The 20,073-nt window shown below is 46.1% G+C and overlaps 1 protein-coding gene across 3 annotated transcripts in view; it reads left to right on the top strand.

Moving 5' to 3' along the window:
- The first annotated feature begins 11,357 nt into the window (after positions 1–11,357).
- Positions 11,358–20,073, top strand: part of TULP4 (TUB like protein 4) — a 283,777-nt gene continuing 275,061 nt past the window's right edge. For all 3 annotated transcript variants that reach the window (XM_084624123.1, XM_084624125.1, XM_084624124.1), the window contains exon 1: positions 11,358–11,489. The gene's annotated coding sequence lies outside the window, so the exon portion shown is untranslated. The remainder of the gene's footprint in view (positions 11,490–20,073) is intronic.

The raw sequence follows: 20,073 nt of genomic DNA on the forward strand, positions 1-20,073 counted from the left end.
GAAGGGTGGGGGAAGCTCCTAGCCCACCAGATTTCACATTGTGGGACAGCCCATGTTCAATATGCCATCCTAGTACTGTCCTGAAAGGTGAATGGCTTGTGCCTTTTGTTACTCAGTTATGATATCTAAAGATGGTCTCACTCATTTTCTGCTTTTTTTTTTAACTTGAGAAATTCTAGGAATACCCTGCTTTGACTTCCTGTTCTTTCTGGAGAACCCTCTAGAGGTCTAGAGAACTAGACTGGAATAATGACCTTACTACAGGCTGACACTCAATCTGCAGCCTTCCCAGCCCTCAGCTGCAGGGTAATGGATGTTGAGTCAGACTTGGTTTAAACCTCTTTGCTTGTTTGTTTTTGTTAAAACCAGTTTAACTCTGACTCTACCAGGTTTTGACACAAACAAAATCAGAACTGGTAGGCGCTACTCAGTGTAAGGGTATCAGAATCTGGTCCCAAAAGGGGATTAAACAGAGGTAGGGATTCTCCCTTATGCTGTGTAAAGAGGTCATGAAAGTCCCAGATCTGCTGCGGGAGAATTCCCTCAGCGCTGGAACCAAGCAAGACAACCACAGTTTCTCAAAAAAACCTCTTCAAGTCGTGGCATAGGGTATATGCTCGGAACAGCAGGGGGTAGGGCCACAGAACAACCCTGGGCAGCTCTGCCATCCTTAGGCAGCTTGGATAGGTATCTATAAGTTAGGCAGCCCACTGAGGGTCTGTGTTCCCTCAAAGAGAAACAAGAATTGCAAATAGACCCCTTTCCCCAACCCATGAGTTTTATCCTGGTCTTCTAAGGGGCTCAGAACAAAATCTCAGGCAGAATGTAATTCAACATCCCGTTTCCCCTCTACTGAGGCTGGGAGCCAGCAGCTCAGGTTTCTGGTTATTATGACAGTACCTGCTCAGTCCTCGAAGAGGTCATCTGCAAAAAGCACAAGAATCAAGACCTGCTCATTCTGTTATTAAAAAAAAAAGAAGAAAAGAAAACCAGCAGGAAACAGCCTGTTTAAAAACAAAAGCATTGAGGCAGTTTGTAATACCTCATAAACAAGCAAAAATGGGTACAAAGATTTTCCTTTGCAGTGCCCCTTTAGCCTGAATCAAGAGCAAATCATTTTTTCTATTACACATAAATAAACAAATAATTTTAATCCTTTATACTTTTTAAAAATAAAATTTGCTGAGATTTCTGATGCTAAGGTCCCCAATTCTTGCAAACATTTAGGCATGTATAACTTTATGCATTTTAGTAGTCCCACTGAAATCAAGTCAAATTACTTTGCATAACTGGGGCCTAAGTGTAGCCATAGCTAGATGACAATGTTGAACTTGTTTCCTTCAACTGCTTTTGAGTTATTTAACCACAACAAGAAATCATGGCATTTTGAAAGTGGGAAAGAGTGTCTTTTTTGCACTCATAACTCAAGAAAGGATTTATCTTAATCATCTGAACCAGTTTAGCTCCATCTTAAATGAAATCACCTTTGGGCTAAGATAAAGCCTGGAAGCTCTATCCCCAAACAGGACATTTTGGAGAAAGATATGAATGAAATCCGGGATGGGGGTGGAAGTTAGAATGGAGCCTTAATTGTAGCGTTCACTGTGAGAAGGAAAATAAACCTGAGGTTAGAGTCTCAAAGGACACCCCTCCATCGGAATGCATCCGATGAAGTGAGCTGTAGCTCACGAAAACTTATGCTCAAATAAATTTGATAGTCTCTAAGGTGCCACAAGTACTCCTTTTCTTTTTGCAAATACAGACTAACACGGCTGCTACTCTGAAACCCTCCATTACTGTCTGACATGGGACAAAAAGGTCAGTCTGCAATCTCTGTATTAGGTAAAAACAACAGGAGTACTTGTGGCACCTTAGAGACTAACAAATTTATTAGAGCATAAGTTTTCTAATAAATTTGTTAGTCTCTAGGGTGCCACAAGTACTCCTGTTCTTTTCGCGGATACAGACTAACATGGCTGCTACTCTAAACCTGTATTAGGTAAGAGATTTCACCTATAAAATCAAATTTTCATTGGAAAAAAGATCACATACAGCTCTGAGCTCAGGTTGATTCCTGCAAACTCACCCTGTTGCCTTTTGAAACAGACCCATTACCTGCATTTGGAGGGTGAGCAGGACCTGTGTTCTGGTCTCCATCCTGAGAGGACTAATCTGGTGTTTTAGAAATGAGCAATGGGGAGAGCAAGAGAGAGAGAGAGAGTGAACGGGGAAGCAAACACTAAAGGTAAAAGAAGAACTGAGGAAAAAGGCCAAGTCTGAAATTAAAAATGCCTTGAGGAGAGAGAGAGGGTCAGAGAGAAAAGAGAAATGTCCCAGCTATGAAGAGGGTGAGTGGGAACTATAAAGAGGATGCTGATTCTTATTTTAATATTCTTTTTTGAAAAGAAAACAATTGCACATGCAAAAAATGCACTCACAACTGCAGGGGTGCTGGAACAATGTTTATAGTGGGTGTGCTGCTGATGGAAACTATGTATTTGGTGTTTGTTATTACTACATCAAGCCAGGGGGTGTGGCAGCACACCCAGCACCCCTAGTTCCAGCACTACTGCACAACTGCACTTGTGCAAATGGGTTTTGTAATCTGCTGTCATGCCCTGTTATAGTAACTGCACTCTCACAGGGTGAGCTGGCCCCTGTGACTAGATTCCTTCTCAAAGTGTGAGGGCCATGTGATGAGGGAGCGTGTGAGTGAGAACCAGGCCTGCTGGGAAATATGAGAGTAGCCTGCGTACAGTCAGGAGGGGAGGTTCAAAGGTGTGTGATGGCTGTTTGGGTAAGTTATGCTGCGGCAGTGGAGTAGAGAGCACAAAGCTGGGAGTGAGTGCTTCAGCATCCAAGCTTGGGAATAGCAAAGAAGCCTAGACAGGCAAGTTGGAAAGGGGTTCCTACCTTGGGGAAGCCACAAGATGGCTGCCATAGGAAAAGACAGGACGAGAACTTGGGTGGCTAAGGATGTGTCTACGCAGCAAGCTGGAGGTGTAAATTCCAGTTTGAGGAGACATACTCACTCTAGCTCTGATCCACCTAGCATGCCAAAAGTAGTGCAGCTGTGTCAGGAGAGGCTAGCTACCCCACATACACACCTGTCCAAGATGCTAGGTACATACTCAGGGGTGATAGCACCAACACAGCTACACTATTTTTAGCATGTTAGTGGATCAGAGTTAGCAAAGGTATGTCACCTTAAGCTGGAATTTACACTTCCAGCTCAAAGGCAGACACACAATAGATTGGGTAGTCCAATAATACAGGATCCTAGGGCTGGTGGCCAGTAGTGGAGGGAGGACGTGGGAACTCCCTTGTGCTGCCACCTTGCGAGGTGGGGCAGCAGCCCTGTTAAAAAGAGGAAAGAATTATTTGGATCCCAGGAGGGCTGGGAAACTGTAGCCTGGGGAAAGGTGACGGTTTGTAGTCCCTGGAGAGAGGGCAAGAGGAACAGGCCCTTGATGGAGGACTGGGATGCCTGTTGACAAGGGGCAGGATAAATTGTGTTAACTTCATTTTGGTCTTTGTTTGGGACTTCTATTTATGCTCTGAAAAGGGTGAACTCTATTACTTAGCTGGGACATTAAATCACCTCAGTGCCAGCAAAGCACTGAAGATTCTAGCATAGGAGCACCAGAGGGGCCTATTAGTCTAGGATGGAGAAGCCAAGAGATGGGTAAATTGAGGCAGTGGCAGAATGAGATTCCAGACCAGGTAAACCACTGCTACACGCCCAAACAAATGAAGGCAGGCAACTGCATGCACAAGTGTTCTAAACACTAAAAAGGTACATATCCCTGTTCCCTCTGAGTTGGATTTTGAGCAGATTTTATGAGATGTGGTGGCTGAGTGATTAAGGTGCTGGGCTACAATGCTGAAGGTCAACATTTGCATCTTGCTTGATCTTGCATTAAAAGGCCATTTCCCGTTCACCCAGCTGCAAAATTGGTACCTGATCCCTTGGGTTAGGGCAAAGGAGGTTGGATGTGATACTGGCCATATCACTTTCTTGTTTACTGTAGCTATGAAACTGACATGCATGAACTATGTCAGCTTGATGAGCCATTGGCTCAGGGGAACTTTGACTTGTTCTGTGTGCAAGGAGATCTCTGCCTTTTGTGTGTGGCCCACATAAAGGCCAGGCATAGCTGTAGTCCCTGCCTTTAGGAGGATATTGCCCACGTTCCAAACCAGCCCACAAAATGACTAAAGTGACTATGCTGCACTCCCTTAAATGCATGTAGCAGTGGATGCATTCCAACTGCATACTGGGGAGCTCTACGAGGCATTCTGTTTCCCTAGGGCTGAGCTCCTCCTAGAGTTTCCTCTGAGGCAGTATCGCTTCACGCTGTCCCTGTGCCAACTATGGCTTAAAGACACAATTAAGCCCTAAATGACTTTTGTAGAAGCCAGCATTTACTTTGTTGCCTCCAGCATGTAATCATAGTCCATGCAATAACTGTGGTCATGTCACCTTGTGTTTATGCTCCTGTCAGCTCTCCCCAGCTAAGCAATGTTGGGGTGGGTCAGTATTTAGACAAGAGACTGCCAAGAAACAGCTAAATAAGGCTGAAATTTGTGATGTTGACTCAATACATGGCATTCTTCCCTCTGAGTCATCACTGAACCAATGTGTTAGGCTGGTGAAAAGGACACTAGTACTGGAGGTGCTCTCCTGAGGGTAAAAAGGAAAACAAAAGTCCTGACCAAAAGTGTTCATTGAAGATCACAGCATCCTTTTTGGAAGGGTAAGTAGGGTGTTACCTAATGTGTCTTTGACCTTAAAATCACAACATTATGATTGCTGAAATTTAGCTTATAAAACTATAACATTTTATGAATAACTTTTTCACTCCAGAGTTTGATTCAGGTAACTGATAAAAATGATGATGAGCTTAAAAGAAACTTGCTGAAACATATCTAAAATAGCTTTAATATGAGGCATAAACCAAATAATGATGGCGTGGTATGAAGATTTTATTGATACTCATTTGAGGTAATCTACTCAACTAATTTGTGGCTTCGTCAACTCTGAGAAATTTTTCAATGCCAAACCCGTGACAATAAAACTTTTAGACCACACTGCTCTATCAATTAGTAAATCATTATCTGAGGTCAGAATTATTGCACTGGAGAAAGGGATTAATTACAGAGTCTAGGGAGGAAAGGGGAAGTCAGTATTCTCTTGGGTTTTCTCTAGCTCTTATTATTTATTTTTAACTTTAAAATATGTTTTGCGTGTGAATTATGTGCTCATTAAATGTACCTGTGTGACAACCCTCAAGACACACAAGTCTCCAGTTTAGCCACAAAACAGGTGCAACAAAGGCAGTACTAGTACAAGGTTCTTTTACCAACTTCACAATGTTTCCGCAACGGTGACCTGGCTTTGTGCTTACAGAATGAGGGAGCAGTGTCGCTCTCTAGTGACTGGCCTACAGAACAGTTTAGAGACCACGCTGGTACCAGCTAACACAGGCTGCTACTTCAGGTTTTTGCTCAAGTGGTAGAGCCTTGTAATGTGGAAACTGAAGGACCTGGCTTCTTATTCCAGCTGCACTCTATGGAGTGATTTTATCTGTTTTGCAACAGGGATTTATTACATAGATTGTAAAGTCAGAAGGAACCATTGTGACCATCTAGCCAAGTGGTGCTCAAACTTTTCCTGTAGCGCCCCCCTTACCAGTAATGGAATCTGTCTGTGGCCCTCCCTCCATTACTGCACAGTTGGCTCAGTAGAGAAGCTTGGGCTGATGGCAGAGCTGGGGGCAGAACGGCAGTTGGAGAAGGAGCTGGGCTAGAGGCAGAGCTGGGCTGGGGGCAGAGCAGGGGGTGGAATGAAGCTGAGGCTGGGCTGGAGCTGGGCTGGGGGCAGAGCGGGACTAGGTGGCACTCCCATCCTGCCCTCCTTGGGGGCTAGATTGGCCCTCGTCACGCAGCCCCCTGAATGTTCCTCCACACCCCACTGGGGGGAGCTTGCCCCAGTTTGGGGATCACTGATCTGGTCCGACCTCCTGTATAACACAGGTCATAAGATTTCTCCAAAATAATTCTTGTTGAACTAGAGCATATCTTTTTAGAAAAAAAACATCTTGATTTAAACATTTCTGGTGATGGAGAATCCACTCCAGACCTTGAAAAATTGTTCCACTTGTTAATTACCTTAACTGTTAAAAATTTTAGACTTATTTCTGGTCTGAATTGTCTAGCTTCAGCTTCCAGTCATTGGATCTTGTTATATGTTTGTCTTTGAGATTGAAAAGCCCTCTATTATCAAATTTCTGTTCCCCAGGTAGGTACTCAGAGAATGATGAAGTCACCCTTAACCTTCTCTTTGTTAAATAATAGATTGAGCTCCTTGAATCCATCACTATAAAGCATGTTTTCCCATCCTTTAATCATTCTCCTGGATCTTCTCTAAATCCTTTCCAATTTCCCAACATCCCTCTTGAACTGTGGACACCAAAATTGGACACAGTATTCCAGAAGCAGTCAGAACAGTGCCAAATACAGAGGTAATACAATCCCCTACTTCAGGGGTTCTCAACCTTTTTCTTTCTGAGGCCCCCTGCAACATGTTATAAAAATTCTATGGCCCACCTGTGCCACAACAACTGGTTTTCTATATATGCAGTAGATTAAAAGCCGGGGCTGGCATTAGGGCGTAGCAAGCAGGGCAATTGCCCAGAGTCCCATGACACAGGGGTCCCCGCAAAGCTAAGTTGCTCAGTCTTTGGCTTTCAGCCCCAGGTGGCAGGGCTTGGGCTTTGGCTTTCTGCTCTGTGCCCCAGAGAGTCTATTGCTAGCCCTGATCTCTGGTTTATTTTGGCGGACCCCCTGGAACCTGCTGGCAGGCCCCCCGAGGGGCCCTGGACTCCTGGTTGAGAACCGCTGTCCTACTTGATACTCCCATTTATACATCCAAGGATCACACTTGCTCTGTTAGCTATAGTTTTTCACTGGAAGCTCATGTTCAGCTGATTATTCACCATGACACCCAAGTCCCTTTCAAAGTCGCTGCATTCCAGGACAGAATCCCCCATCCCGTAAGCATGGTCTGCAATCTTTGTTCGTAGATGTATGTATCTAGTTTAGTGGTTCTCAAATGTATTTGATTGCGCTCCCCTTCTTTGTGTCTCTCGTCAGTTTTGTGTCCCCCTGTAGCGAGGCAGTGTGACTCCCTGCTGCCCGGGAGAGGGTCGAGCCCCTCCAGCCACCAGTGTGGGCGGAGCCAGGAAGCCCCTCAGAGGGACAGGCGGCGACCCGGAAGTAGAAAGGCGCGACCTGGAAGTATAAAGGCAGGCCTTCAGAGCCCATTAGAGGACTAGCCGCCGGGGAGGCCAGATGTAGCCAGCCTAGCTTGCGACTGGGAAAACCCCACAGCCCCAGGTCCACACCAAGACTGGCCAGACCTGTGCCGCGCCAGCTCTCCAGGGGAGTTACCAGGCTGGTTGCTTGTCCACTGCCCCGAGGAGCCCATGGTGCTGGACCCGTTGGAGAACACAGCCGGGACCCAGGTACCAGAAGGAGGGGAGTTAGGAAGCAGCCCGGGGGCAGCTGACCCTAGTCTGGCTGTAACTCTGCCAGGACCCATGTCAGTGTGTTGCAGTCAAGATCCCCGCTGACGCAGCAGCGGGTTGTTTGCTGCTGCTAGGGCCCTGGGCTGGGGTGGAGTGGGTGGGCCTGTGTCCCCCACCCCCCCCTTGCCACCCAACTAATGGGCAGCAGTCTCCCCCTCTTCCAGGTCCTTAGAGGCCTGGGCTAATTCACACCTGCTGTGTTGCTCAGCCCTTCCCTGAGCTACTGACTATTTGGTGCCCCGCCCTGACTCAAGGCCCGGACCTATGGTGCTCTGTCCAGCCACTGGAGTCAACCTTGGCAGCCCTTGCGGTAACTGGACTAATTCCCCAAAGTACTTGTGTGTAGCAAGCTGGTGTGGCTCTCTTCTGCCCTAGAGAGGGTTGAGCCCTGGCTTAGCCCCTTTACACCCCTACCCCCCCCCCCAAGTACATATTCCACTGCCTAGCTCTGAAGGTAGAGTGGAGAGCAATGGCTGCAGGCCAGGCACCCAGCTCTGAAAGCAGAGCCATGCTAGCAGCAGCACAGAAGTAAGGGTGGCAATATCAAAATTGCCCATGGCCGCCTCCTGGTGAGGGATCGAAAGAAGGGGAAAATGCGAGCCCCAGCTTGGTCTGCCTCCTGGTGAGGGATCTGTGGGGAGGAGAGCCCGAGCCTGGGCAGCAGGGCTCTGGTTGTCAGCTCCTGGATGGCGGGGCTCCGGCTGTCCCATTTATCCCATGTCCCCACCTCCCAGGTTTGCACGACCCTTCAGCACAAGCCCCAGCCACCTGGTCCTGATCACTAGAGCTTTTTTAAAAAAAAAAAGGCACAAAGCTTGCGCCTCCCTTGACACATTCCAGCACCTCCCTTGGGAGATCTGCCCCATAGCTTGAGAACCACTGATCTAGATGTATTTGGCCGTATTAAAACATATATTATTTGCTTGTGGTCAGTTTACCAAATAATCCAGCTCACTCTGTATCCGTGATCTGTCCTCTTCATTATTTACCACTCCCCCAGTCTGTGTCATCTGCACACTTGACAATGGTGGCTTTCATGAAGTGTGTATCTTGGAGGCCACCAACTCATTTCACAGAAGCCAATGAACAGCTACCAAATAGTAACAACTTTTGGTAATGGTTAAGCATCCAGCTACAACTGCTTCAAAAAAACAATTGAGGAAAGGCACCTGTTTACAGCACAGTTGTCCCCTGACCTGGTTAGTGTAGTATTGAGAGGACCTAAATGTGTAGTATTGAGAGGACCTAATTGTTTTGCAAACCAGGTTAGAACCTTATTCTTTTTGGTAAGGATTTCTATGATGTTTGTCACTGTAGCATTGGACAATCCAACATGCCTTAATGAATGAAACTTTATGGTACCTCGTAAACTAGGACAGTATTATTCCTGATGCCTATTGCACAAAAAGACTAAGTGATTTTCCCCAGGGAGTACAAGTATTTTGCAGCACACCGAGGAACATAACCCTAATCTCCTGCTAACAAGCACAGTTCTTCAATCACAGTACTATTCTTCCTCCTTTAGCAAGAGCTAAGGCTTTAGCCTATGTGGTAGTAAATCTCAAGCACAGGAAGTATGTCCTAATCAAAACTAGATTTTTTTTTTTTTTTTTTGGTTCTGTTCTTAAGATAACTATCTATGACTAGCTCAAATACATACCACAGCTGGCATTAGTTCTGGAACTCTCTGGCTATTTGGCTAAATCTCAGAAAGGTGGGAATTCAGGTCCCTTGCTCTAATATTGCCTTGCTTTCTGGTTGCCTAGCTATTCTAGAACTCTGCAATTGGGGTGTACACTCTCCTAGGATTCTCTCTCAGCATTGCTTTCCTGGTTAGCTGACTATCATGAAGAGAAACAACTGTAGCATTTCAGTCAGTGATACACAGACTGAGGCTCACGAGGCACAAGTGGCTCTTTAATGTGTCTCCTGTGGTTGTTTGCAGCACATAGTAAAACAGTGTTTAATTATTATCCAATCAGGATACTTTCATTATTAACCAATTGTAGTTGATATAATACTTGGTCATTTTGCTGTAAGAATTTTATTTTTATTTATATATAGTGAAAGGGTGTGTGTGTGTAAAAATATGTATAAATAAATTCACACTACTGTGGCTCTTTTGGGTAATGTTGATTGCTAATTTGGATCCTGAACCACGGAGGCCTGAGCATCACTTAGATAGGTAGCCTCTCTCTCTCTCATTACAATTTGTTCTTCCCTCTCTTCAGCAAGGAAGTATTTAGCGCCTTTCTATGTTCTGGCTTTTTCTTGATCACCTCTGAGGAAGGGGCATATGCTCATAGCCTGGTTTCAGCAAATAGTTCAGATTCTGTCTACTACACTATATGTTTCAAACCTGTTGTTACTAAGCCTCCTGCTTTTGTAGCAAAGAGGAGCCGTAACCTGGACACCAACTGCTGTCCTCGAGATGAAAGGCCCGGTGTCCCATTGCCAACTTTATTCTTAAGTACAAAGGGTTATCTTCCACAGTCATAATTTGTGGCGTTTCTGACTCACAAGAGATAAGGGAAATAACCCATATTTCACAATCAAAATATTGATGAACTTGGATACATCCTGAGGGAGGGAGATTGTCCATGAAGGGTGTGTCCAGCAGAAGAGCTGTTTACCTTTGCCTCTATACTGTGACCTTTTTGTCTTTGGGGAGGGAGGTTTGGAGAGAAACTGCTCACAGACCTTTTCTCAAATGTTCCCCAAAAAAGTAGTTTCCAACTCTCTGGGTAACTGTAGCAGGCTACAACACAACCAGTCAGGGCGTTCCACTCAGGGCTTGTTTTCACTACTGCGTTATATGGGCACAGCTGCATCGATGTAGCATATCTGGGGAAGATGCACTATGCTGATGGGAGAGTGCTCTCCCATTGATATAATTACTCCACCTCAACAAGGGGCGGAAGCTACGTCAGTGGGAGATGCTGTCTTGCCAGCATAGCGGGTTTTAGACGCTGCTTTAAGTTGATGATGTAACTTACGTTGCTCAGGGGGTGGCTTTTTCACGGTGACGTTAGTTACATTGACTTACGCGGTAGCTTAGACAAGCCCTCACTCTGGTTTTTAACAAACCCTAGTCTCTCAGTTGCAAAAGGGGGCCTTGTGCCTTCAGGCACACACAGCTGAATGGGAGGTGAGAGGAAGGGAAACACAAAAGCAGGGTTGCAGCATTGTGTTGCTCACCATTGTACTGCAAGTCTTTATAATAGTTTGGGGGGGTGGTTCTTAAAGCTCCACATGGGCTCAGGTTATCACCTGAGACTCTGAGCCCTCACTTTTTTTTTATATGTAAGTTTCTAGCTCTGAAGGCAGCATGCCTTGAAGATGGGAAAACTCTATGCACCAACATCGCATACAAAAGACCCTCACATTATTTTTAAGTTTTAGGCCAATATGTTTTTTTTTTTTTTTTTTTTTTTTGGGGAGGGGAGAGTAGGCAGACCGGTGATTTCGCAATACTTGGCGTTAGCAATACCCGGCTGCCCGCACGTCCAAGTTTGCCTCTTGTCGTTGATGGCGGGCTCCTGTCCCAGGCAAAAGCCAGGCTGTTGCCAGGCAGCGTGGACCCATTTCCCGGGATGAGCCCTGGCACACCAGCCTCTCGCCGGCCTGACGCGCGGCTAGCCCCACCTGAACGCAGCCAGCTCCGGCCGCGGCCACTGCGGGAGCCGGAGGGGTGGGAAGGGCGCCGGGGCTCGGGGAAGTGTGTTGGGTCATGTGGCCGCATCACGTGGAGGCGGAGCCAGGCCCAGCAGCAGCCGCCTCAGTAGCAGGCAGAGACGGAGACGGGAGCCAGCCCCAGACGCTGGGCTGCGGGCGGAGGCAGGCTGGGGCTGGAGGGAAGCAGCCGGAGGGTGGCCGCCGCCTGCTCTGCGCCCGGGAGCGGTAAGCCGGGGGGGGGGGTGCGTGGGGCACGACCCTGTGCGGGGCACAGCGAGAGCAGCGGCGATGGCCAGCGCCTGGGCTGGAGGGGGGAGGCTCGCCCCGGGGGAGGGCAGCGCCGGGGCTGTCTGTGCGCGCCGAGGCTGGAGCAGGGCTGCAGCTGGCGGGCCCCCCGCGCCTGCCCCCGCACGCGGCTGGGAGGCGGGGGGGGGGAAATCTGTGCTGGTCGCTTCGCCGAGTTTGCCTCCTGTGCAGGGGGGAGAGAGAGGGGGGTGGCTCAGGGAGCAGCCGGCTCCCCGGGTGAGGCTGTCACACGCACCGAGGCAGGCGGCTCCGGATCTGTTTTTCTTTTGTTCTGGAGGTGGGTGTGAAATCCATGGGCTAGCCGCGGAGATGAGGGGCGCTCGGGACCCGGGCTGCTCGGTGCTGGGTGGTCACAGACAATCTTCTGCTTCAGCAGCAGCAACAGCCACCACATTTTGTTAGCAGTGTGATTGGTGCTCCAAATTAGTGCCCTGGAAAGGAGAGACCACCTCCTCCACTCTCCTCGGACCACTGCTACCCAAACTAAGGGAAGGAGAGACCAGCTGGGGATGGTAGGAGATTAGTCTGAGAAACAAATTCTATCTACCTGCGGTTCTAGATGCAATGGACATCTGGGTAGCTCTGTTTGGGTATTTCTCTTCCTCTAATAAACTGTATTGCTCCCTATGCCCTCATCTCTCTCGTTTTAAATGGTGCTAGTCCTGCACTTTGCATCTCTTTGTAAGGACATTTCTGGTGGTAGCTTGCACCTAGAAACCGTGGGGGAGGATGGGATACAGTGAGCAAGCGGGTGCTTTTGTGCTGGTGTGTGTGGGAAGCTGTAGTAATGTGATCCTGTGTCAGCTCTAGTCTTCCATGCAGTATCTGTAACACTAGGTTTTTGTCCATGACCTTTTTTTCACTCTGGGGTTTCCAAATTTACAGAAGGATGGGGGGGAATTTGCCTAGCAACTGTAATTCCTTTTCCTTCTTCTCTTTTCTGGTATGGGTATACTGAAGGGTTCAGTAAATGCCCATGTCCAGGGCACATGCTTGAGCATGATGTCCTGAAAAGTGAAGGAATTATTTGCCTGTTCAGCACTTAATATTTGAATACGAGGCCTCTAGAAGAGAGAACTGGTTTCTTAAATTTGTACATTAAAAATGTAACTGCAGTCATATACTCTTGTAGGCCAGTCCATTCTTCCAGGCTGAAGTATGCCTGTCCAAGGAATACCCATTCATGAGCCACCCCACACAATGTTTTCAAATTAGAGGTTTTAATAAGTGTTGTTTACAACTGGGGTTTGTGTGTATCAGAGCTGTAAACTAGAGAGAGGAATTTTAAATGCCAGACTTCACAGACTGGTTGTGAAATTTAAGATTAGAACTGAGAGAATCTGCTGAATGATATTCACTATATAGCATCAAAATAGCAAGTGCTTTACCATAATCCATTTTTAAAATATTTATAGCTTTGGAGATGAATATATGAGTAAAGCATGGACACTGAATATCTAGTGATCAGTTTTTCAATTTAAATAGAAATAGTTTGTATAAAAGGGTGACTTATGAATAGAATAAAATGGAGTTTTCATTAAATTAAGAATTTTGGTAGAGTTGTTATAATAAAATCGTTAAGAGCTACTTTTTTTCCATAACAGTAAAATCTTGGTGAACCTCAGAGATATTAGCTCTGGGTTTGATCCTGGAACCCTTAATCATGCCAGTAGTCCTTACTAATTGCACTCAACTGGATTACTTTTATGAGTAAAGGTTGCAGTAATGGACCTGTTTCTTAGTTTATAGTGCAAACAAAGTGCAACTATATAAAATTGCTTATTTTTTATTTAAGGTGAGACCTTAATTAGAAATGTGTCCATCAGTTTTCTGTGAAATAGCAGCTTTAAAAAAACAGGTTTGAAATGTTTTGTGTTCTGGGTTGTAAACCTGGAAGCTAGCTAATTGCTGTGGCTGGCTTGTTCATGGAGAAAGACTTTCATGTTACACTTTTTAGTCCCTTTTGTACAGAGTGTGATAGTTGTTCTCACCTACTTAATTGTTGTTTGTTCTAAAATCCTTACACATATGATTACTATGTTTTAAACTACTGAATAGTTCTTGAAGTGATCTTCAGCCTGATGATGTAGTTCAGTAGGGGCAACATACAGTGAGTTGAGAGAAGGAAAAAATCCAAAGTTAAAATGTATGTTTAAATGATTCAGTATTAACGTACACCCACAAAAATATTAGTGTGATTTCAATTAACATTTTACAGATGATAAAACTGAGGGACAGAGAGAGATTAAATGACTTGCCCAAAACCAATACTGGAAGTTTGGGGCAGGGCCAATAATAGAACCCAGCTCTTTTGACTGCCATCCTTGTGTTGTAGCCACAAGACCATCGTTCTGCTCAATATAATCAGTCTTCAAATTAAAATCCGTTTACAACTGAATATGAAAGTGATTTTTGTGATGTTTGAAACTACATATTACCCCTGCCACATCCAGGCTGGAAGGAAAGCCTGGCCTAATGAGTTTTGCTAGGTAGGGCAGACTTCACTGCCTGATGGTGGAAGGGGGCACCATGGGAGAAGTGGGCAGAAGTGATCTGATCTTGGTGCTGAGGAGTGGGGACCTAGTTAAGAATGGGCCCCATTAAAGTACCAAAAGTAACAACGGAGCAGGCTGCCAACTCAGTTGCAGAGGAGCATGGCTGTCAAGTGAGTTTTGAAAATGGTCCTGAGTTCATTTGTCAGACAAAGGGGTGAACCTGGGATGGGTGTTTACTAGATCAGAGAGGCATGTTCAGCATCCAGCTAACTGCTTGTGTTCCCTCACTTCCCATCTTCCCTGAATCAAAGTTGTAGAGAGCTAGGGATATAGAATCTTGCACCTATGTCTTCATTTCTCCTTTGATGTAAATCTGCTCCATGAACGCCTTTTGATGCTAGAGGTGTTACATATGTGTTCTTGAATTATTGCTCTGTTTCCAGCCATCACTTTCCATTGGGATATTTCTTACACCTGATTATCACTAAGTACAGTATAAGTGCATTTTAAGAATTGCTTCATGTAGGACTTTCTTGATGGTAAGATAATATCTCCCCATCCACTTGACCAGTAACCCTGCCAAATAAGGAAATTAGGTTGGTCTGTCACGATTTTTTTTTTTTTTAATGTGCAGTTCCTTCAGTGGAACTAGTCAGAAGGCAGCCTTACAGCTGTCTTCATCAGTGCCTGCATCAAAGGAATCCTTCTCTGGATAGATGTGGGGCCTTTAGAGCCTTTTAATGCTGCTCCAGCCTTCTTCCTCAGCATAAAGGGGCTCATGTGGTCATGAGGATCTTGCCCAACAATATCTGACAAAATGAACTAGATAAAGCAGTTAAAACTGGTTGAGTACTAGGAAAACATTTATTGAATACATGTATTAGATGAATATTGTCATTATTAGCTGAGCAATTATGTGATGAAAAACTGCTAAATTAGCTGAGTAATCATTGAATAGTATTAAATCAGCACCAGTTGCATGTGTTTCCAAGTGAGAATGCCTGTAGCAACTTTTCTAGGAAGGCATGGGACAAGTATATAGGGTGGGGTAAGCCCAAAGATACAGAACTCCTGTTATGAATCCTAATCAGCCACGGTGAATAACAATTATTTTGTATCTCTAACGACTAAAATCTCTGTGTGGTACTATTAAAAGCAAATAAGAATTTTAAAACGGGGTGATTCAATCCTCTGCTTCTCAGAGCTGCACGTCTTCGAGAAGTCTGTCTTCATTGGTGTGCCCATCACATACTGCCAGCATACTGAAGAGATGTTCCTTTTTTTTAACCAAGTAAATATCTGTGCAGAACATATCTAGTCCATAAAACTCTAACACCAAACCACATCATTCACCAGAGAAGCATGGGAGCGTTGGTTCAGGGAGCCTTCCTCCTGGAATCTCAATTGGGAAAGGGGTTAGTACCCCTTGTAGAAATTATAGTCTGGGTTCACTACTAGTGCTAGCTTATCTGTTGCACTAGAAGGCCCCACTGTCTTTACCTCCAGAGGTCTGCGGCTTCAAGAACATCTTTTTATTAATACAGAGTTTTGTGTGGAAATACTTGTTACTCTGAATAAATGAAATATGAGAGCACTGAGTGAGGATAATGTTGTTGTGGGGGGGAAGAGGGATTATCTGAAAAGTCTTATAAGAACAATTTTGTTTTCACTACGAACTGCGTTGGTGGTTTTTGTGATGGTTATTTATAAAGAGAGCAGATGGCTGGAATGGCACTGGTGGGAGTCCTGGGCTGAAGACGACTGATGGTGACCTAAAAATTGCTTAAGATGCAGTACTAGGGTTGTGCAGAATGCGAAAACAAGTTTTGAGATTTTACTGATGCTAAATAGATTTATTCCCTGTGAGGCAAATAGATTTATTCCATGGGTTGGATAGCCTGCTTAGTCCAGGCTCTTCTTCCAGAGGCTGATTCAAGTGCCTTCTGTTGGGAGGAAACTTTGAGCTGTTTTATACTGAAAGTAGCTGTGATTTAGAATGAGATGTCCACTGCTGTTGGAACAGAGCAGGATGTTCTCTGTTTGAATTTATGCTGGTGTTGCTCACTGAAGTTCTGGAGGTACTGGGATAACTTTTTGTTCCACAGTCTGTGCTCTCTGTCCTTCAAAAGATAGCAGGAAAGAACAAGGACCTCTACTGGTGGAAATGGTTGACAGGCCCTTTTAAGGAGGGCAGAATGCACACTCTTGTAAGGAAGCATACATACAAACTTTGCACGTGACATCATTGCTTGACTATGATAGTCTGAGCAGCTGTAGATTTGTTTCTTGTCTTCCATTTTTGGTTGAGATTATGGAGAAGGGTACAGTGAGTACCTAGAAAGTTCAGATCAGCTTGTCCCTTGTTATGCTGACTTTAGTCCTTGTTATGACACTAAGGCTGTGTCTACACTACAGGATTAAATTGACACAAGTTATGCCAACAATCATAAACCATTATAATGACAGTACTTATGCATGTTCACACAATGCTCCTTGTGTCGGTGAAGCGCATCCACAGTTGGCGCTCTAGCATTGAGAGCGAGGAGTGCACTGTGGGTAACTATTCTACTGTGCAACTTGTCATCTTCTGCAACTAGGAGTTGTAGTAATGGGGAGTGGATCGCAGTGCATCGTGGATGTGGGCTCACCACCCCATGATGCAGTTTTTTCTGGCCCCTCATTCCATTGGCTTCCAACTGTGTTTTGTGCCGTTTTTCAACCGCCCCTGAACACAATGTGGCTGATCATGCAGTATTTCATGAGCTGCGAATCCGAACTAGAATTCCTGGTGCCTGCCCTGTTGTGTGTCATGGAAAGAAACAACATCAGGTTACTTTTGGTATTCAGAGAGCAGCTGCACACGGTGGACTGTCGCTATGGGGCTCAGGAAAACAAGCAGTGTTATGCACTTCTGGGATGACAAGCAGTGGCTGCAGAACTTTTGAATGCGCGAAACCACCTTCTGGAACTGTGTGCGTAGCTTTCCCTTGCCCTGTGGCTCAAGGGCATCAAAATGAAAGCTGTCCTCTTGGTGGAGAATCATGTGGGAATCCTTGTGTGGAAGCTGGCAACTCAAGCGTACAGGGCCATTAATTGCATCCTGCTAAGAACTGTGACTCTAGGAAATGTGCATGAAATAGTGGATGGCTTTGCAGTGATGGGTTTCCCTAACTGCGGCGGGGCAATAGATGGCATGCATATCCCAATTTTGGCCCCAGACCATCTTGTGACTGAGTACAACAATAGAAAGGGCTACTTCTCTGTGGTATTGCAGGTGCTGGTGGATCACTGGGGTCATTTCACTGATATCAACGCGGGGTGGTCAGGGAAGGTGCTTGACACACGCATCTTCAGGAACACTGGCCTGTATAGAAAGCTGCAAGAAGGAACTTTCTTTCCAGACCAGAAGATTGCAATGGGGGATGTTGAAATGCCCATAGTGATCCTGGGAGACCCAGTGTACCCTTTACTCCCGTGTCTCATGAAGCCTTACACTGGATACTCCTGCACCAAAAAATAAAAAATTCTGTGCACAGTATTTTAAAATTCTGCATAATTTGTCAGAATAACACTGTGTAATCACAGACCAGAAAAATTGCCCCAGGAGTAGAGAGTTAAAGAAACCCCTATGACAACTCAGTTCCTGTTTCTCTGCCCCCTCCCTCCCTGAGCCCAGCTGCAAGGTGCAGCCCTACCCTCCCAAAGCCCAGCCGTGGGGATCCCCCAGCTCAGACACTCGCAGTCCCTTATCCTCAGAGCCCAGCTGTGGGATGCCCTCCCAGCCCAGACACTTGCACTCACCACTTCCCTTCCAGAACTCAGGGATCTAGAGGGAGAACAGCCTGATGCTGGGACCTGGGCTTGTGTGGAGTTTCCTGTGTGCCATCTCCTTCCTTTAGGGTGTGCTGGGAAGTGCAGCTGCCTGGAACCCTCCAGTTTCAACTCCTCCTCCTGGCAGTGTCTTCTGTTTTGCGTTGCTAGGTCCAGTGGACCCTAGTGGCAACCAGCAGCACTGCAGCCCATTTCTATGGGCCGGGGGAAGGGAAGAAATTCTGCACAGAACATTAATTTCTGCGCAAATTCTGTATTGCACAGTGGGGCAGAATTCCCCCTGGAGTAAGCAGAAACCTTGACAGCAGCAAGGAGCGCTTCAACAACAGGCTGCGCAGGTGCAGAATGACCACTGATTGTGAGTTTGGCAGATTAAAAACTTGCTGACGCTGCCTTTATGTCAAGTTAGACCTCTGTGAGGAACCTGGTCATAGCAGCCTGGTGTACTGTGCATAATATCTGTGAAGCTAAGGGGGAAAAGTTTCCACAGGGGTGGAGTGTCGAGACTGATGACTGATTTTGAGCAGCCAGATACCAGGGCTATTAGAGGGGCTATTTGAATTAGGAAGGCTTTGAAGTAGCATTTTGACAATGAGCCCCAGTAATGTGTCTATGTAATGCATTCAGCCGGGCACTGTTTGCTTGCTGCCTGGAATGACCCTTGTGCTGATTGCTTCCTGAGTGTGATTTGTAACCTGCAAATGTGCCAGTTGCCACTGTGTATGAAATTCCAGCAGCAAATACCATATGTAGAAAGAAAATGAATCTTTATTTTTCTTTCTGAGTACGTTTTTATTAAACAGCAATAACCAATACACAGCATTTGATTTCTTGCAAGGGATATGCCACTTAAGAGCACTCCCTCAATGTAGGCTCTCATAGCTGTGTACAAGTTCAGCTGTCCTTAGGAAACCTATCCGAAGGGGTGGTGTGAAAAGGCTTCTGTGAGGGGCCAGAAACATGCAAGGAATGTGTGTGAGGAGTTTGGGGAGGGTATGGAACGCAGTTCTGTATAGGCTGCAAGGGGAGGAGAGCACACACGTGTTCTGACTGCAGCACAGTGAGGGAGTTCAGCATCTCTGTTTGGTCCTCCATCAGTTTTATCTTTTGCTCCTCTCCCACTATAATATGCACTGGGCCCTGCTTCCTCTCTAGGCTACCTATTTTCAGTTTTTCATTAACTGTCTCTTTTTCCATGCCCTATGGTCATGATCTGGGGCATCAGACAATTGGAGCACCCCCCTAAACATGTCCTCCTTACTTTTCCTGGTCGCCCCCTTTATCTGATGGAGATGCCTTGCCGGTGTGTAAGGGGTTCCTCTCGAGGGCACAGCTGCAGAAACACAATAAACAGAGGCAGTGTTGTGAGTGCATTCACAGCACTGAATCATTTTATAGTTAAATACACCTCTTTCTCACTCTCCCTTGGCAAGCACGCAGCTCAGCAAGTGCCCTCAACATGATGAGTTCGGCCCATGGGGGTGGTAAAGGTCCAAGATGGGGCAGAGAGTCTAAGTGTCTTTTTAAGGGGATCACTGCAAGCACCTAGGGACACTATTGTATATTCTACCGCCATTTTCCACATGTGGGGTAATTGAAGCCATTAGTTCACTCCTGAGGGTAAAAAAGGATGCTTCTCCTGCATGCATCCGGCTTCAGACTGGGTCCCTATGCTGCTCGTTTGTGTGCTGCTTTGGGCCCTGAACAAGTGATTGCCGATAGGTGTGGCAAAGTTTCCTACTGCGGGGGAAGAAACAAAGTGGCTTTCCCAAGGAACCTTCGGCAGAGGATTGGCAAGTACCTCCAGGAAAGTTTCCTAGAGATCTCTCTGGAGGATTCCCATGAAATTTTGGTGTGCATTAACAAACTTTTCTGCAGGGCCCCCACTGCATAGCTGCATAGGGGAACGGGAAGCACACAGAAATGTAAAATACTAGCAGCATTTGCATCCCCCAACCCTCTTCTAGCATATAACGAAACAAAGGACCGCTCTACCTCATGTAACCAAGCAGTATCAAATCAAAATGAGCACTTACCAGAGTTTCCCCTCTTCTGTATCATGCGTGCCAGAGCTGGAGTGCTGGGACTGACTTGAACCCTCCAGAATTGAGAAGAGGTCCTGGCTTGCCACGCTACCAGATGAACCTGTCGCCTATCCCACCTCATCCTCCAACTCC

This window comes from Lepidochelys olivacea (assembly GCF_965140295.1).
Source record: "Lepidochelys olivacea isolate rLepOli2 genome assembly, chromosome: 3".
Taxonomy (NCBI): Eukaryota; Metazoa; Chordata; order Testudines; family Cheloniidae; genus Lepidochelys; species Lepidochelys olivacea.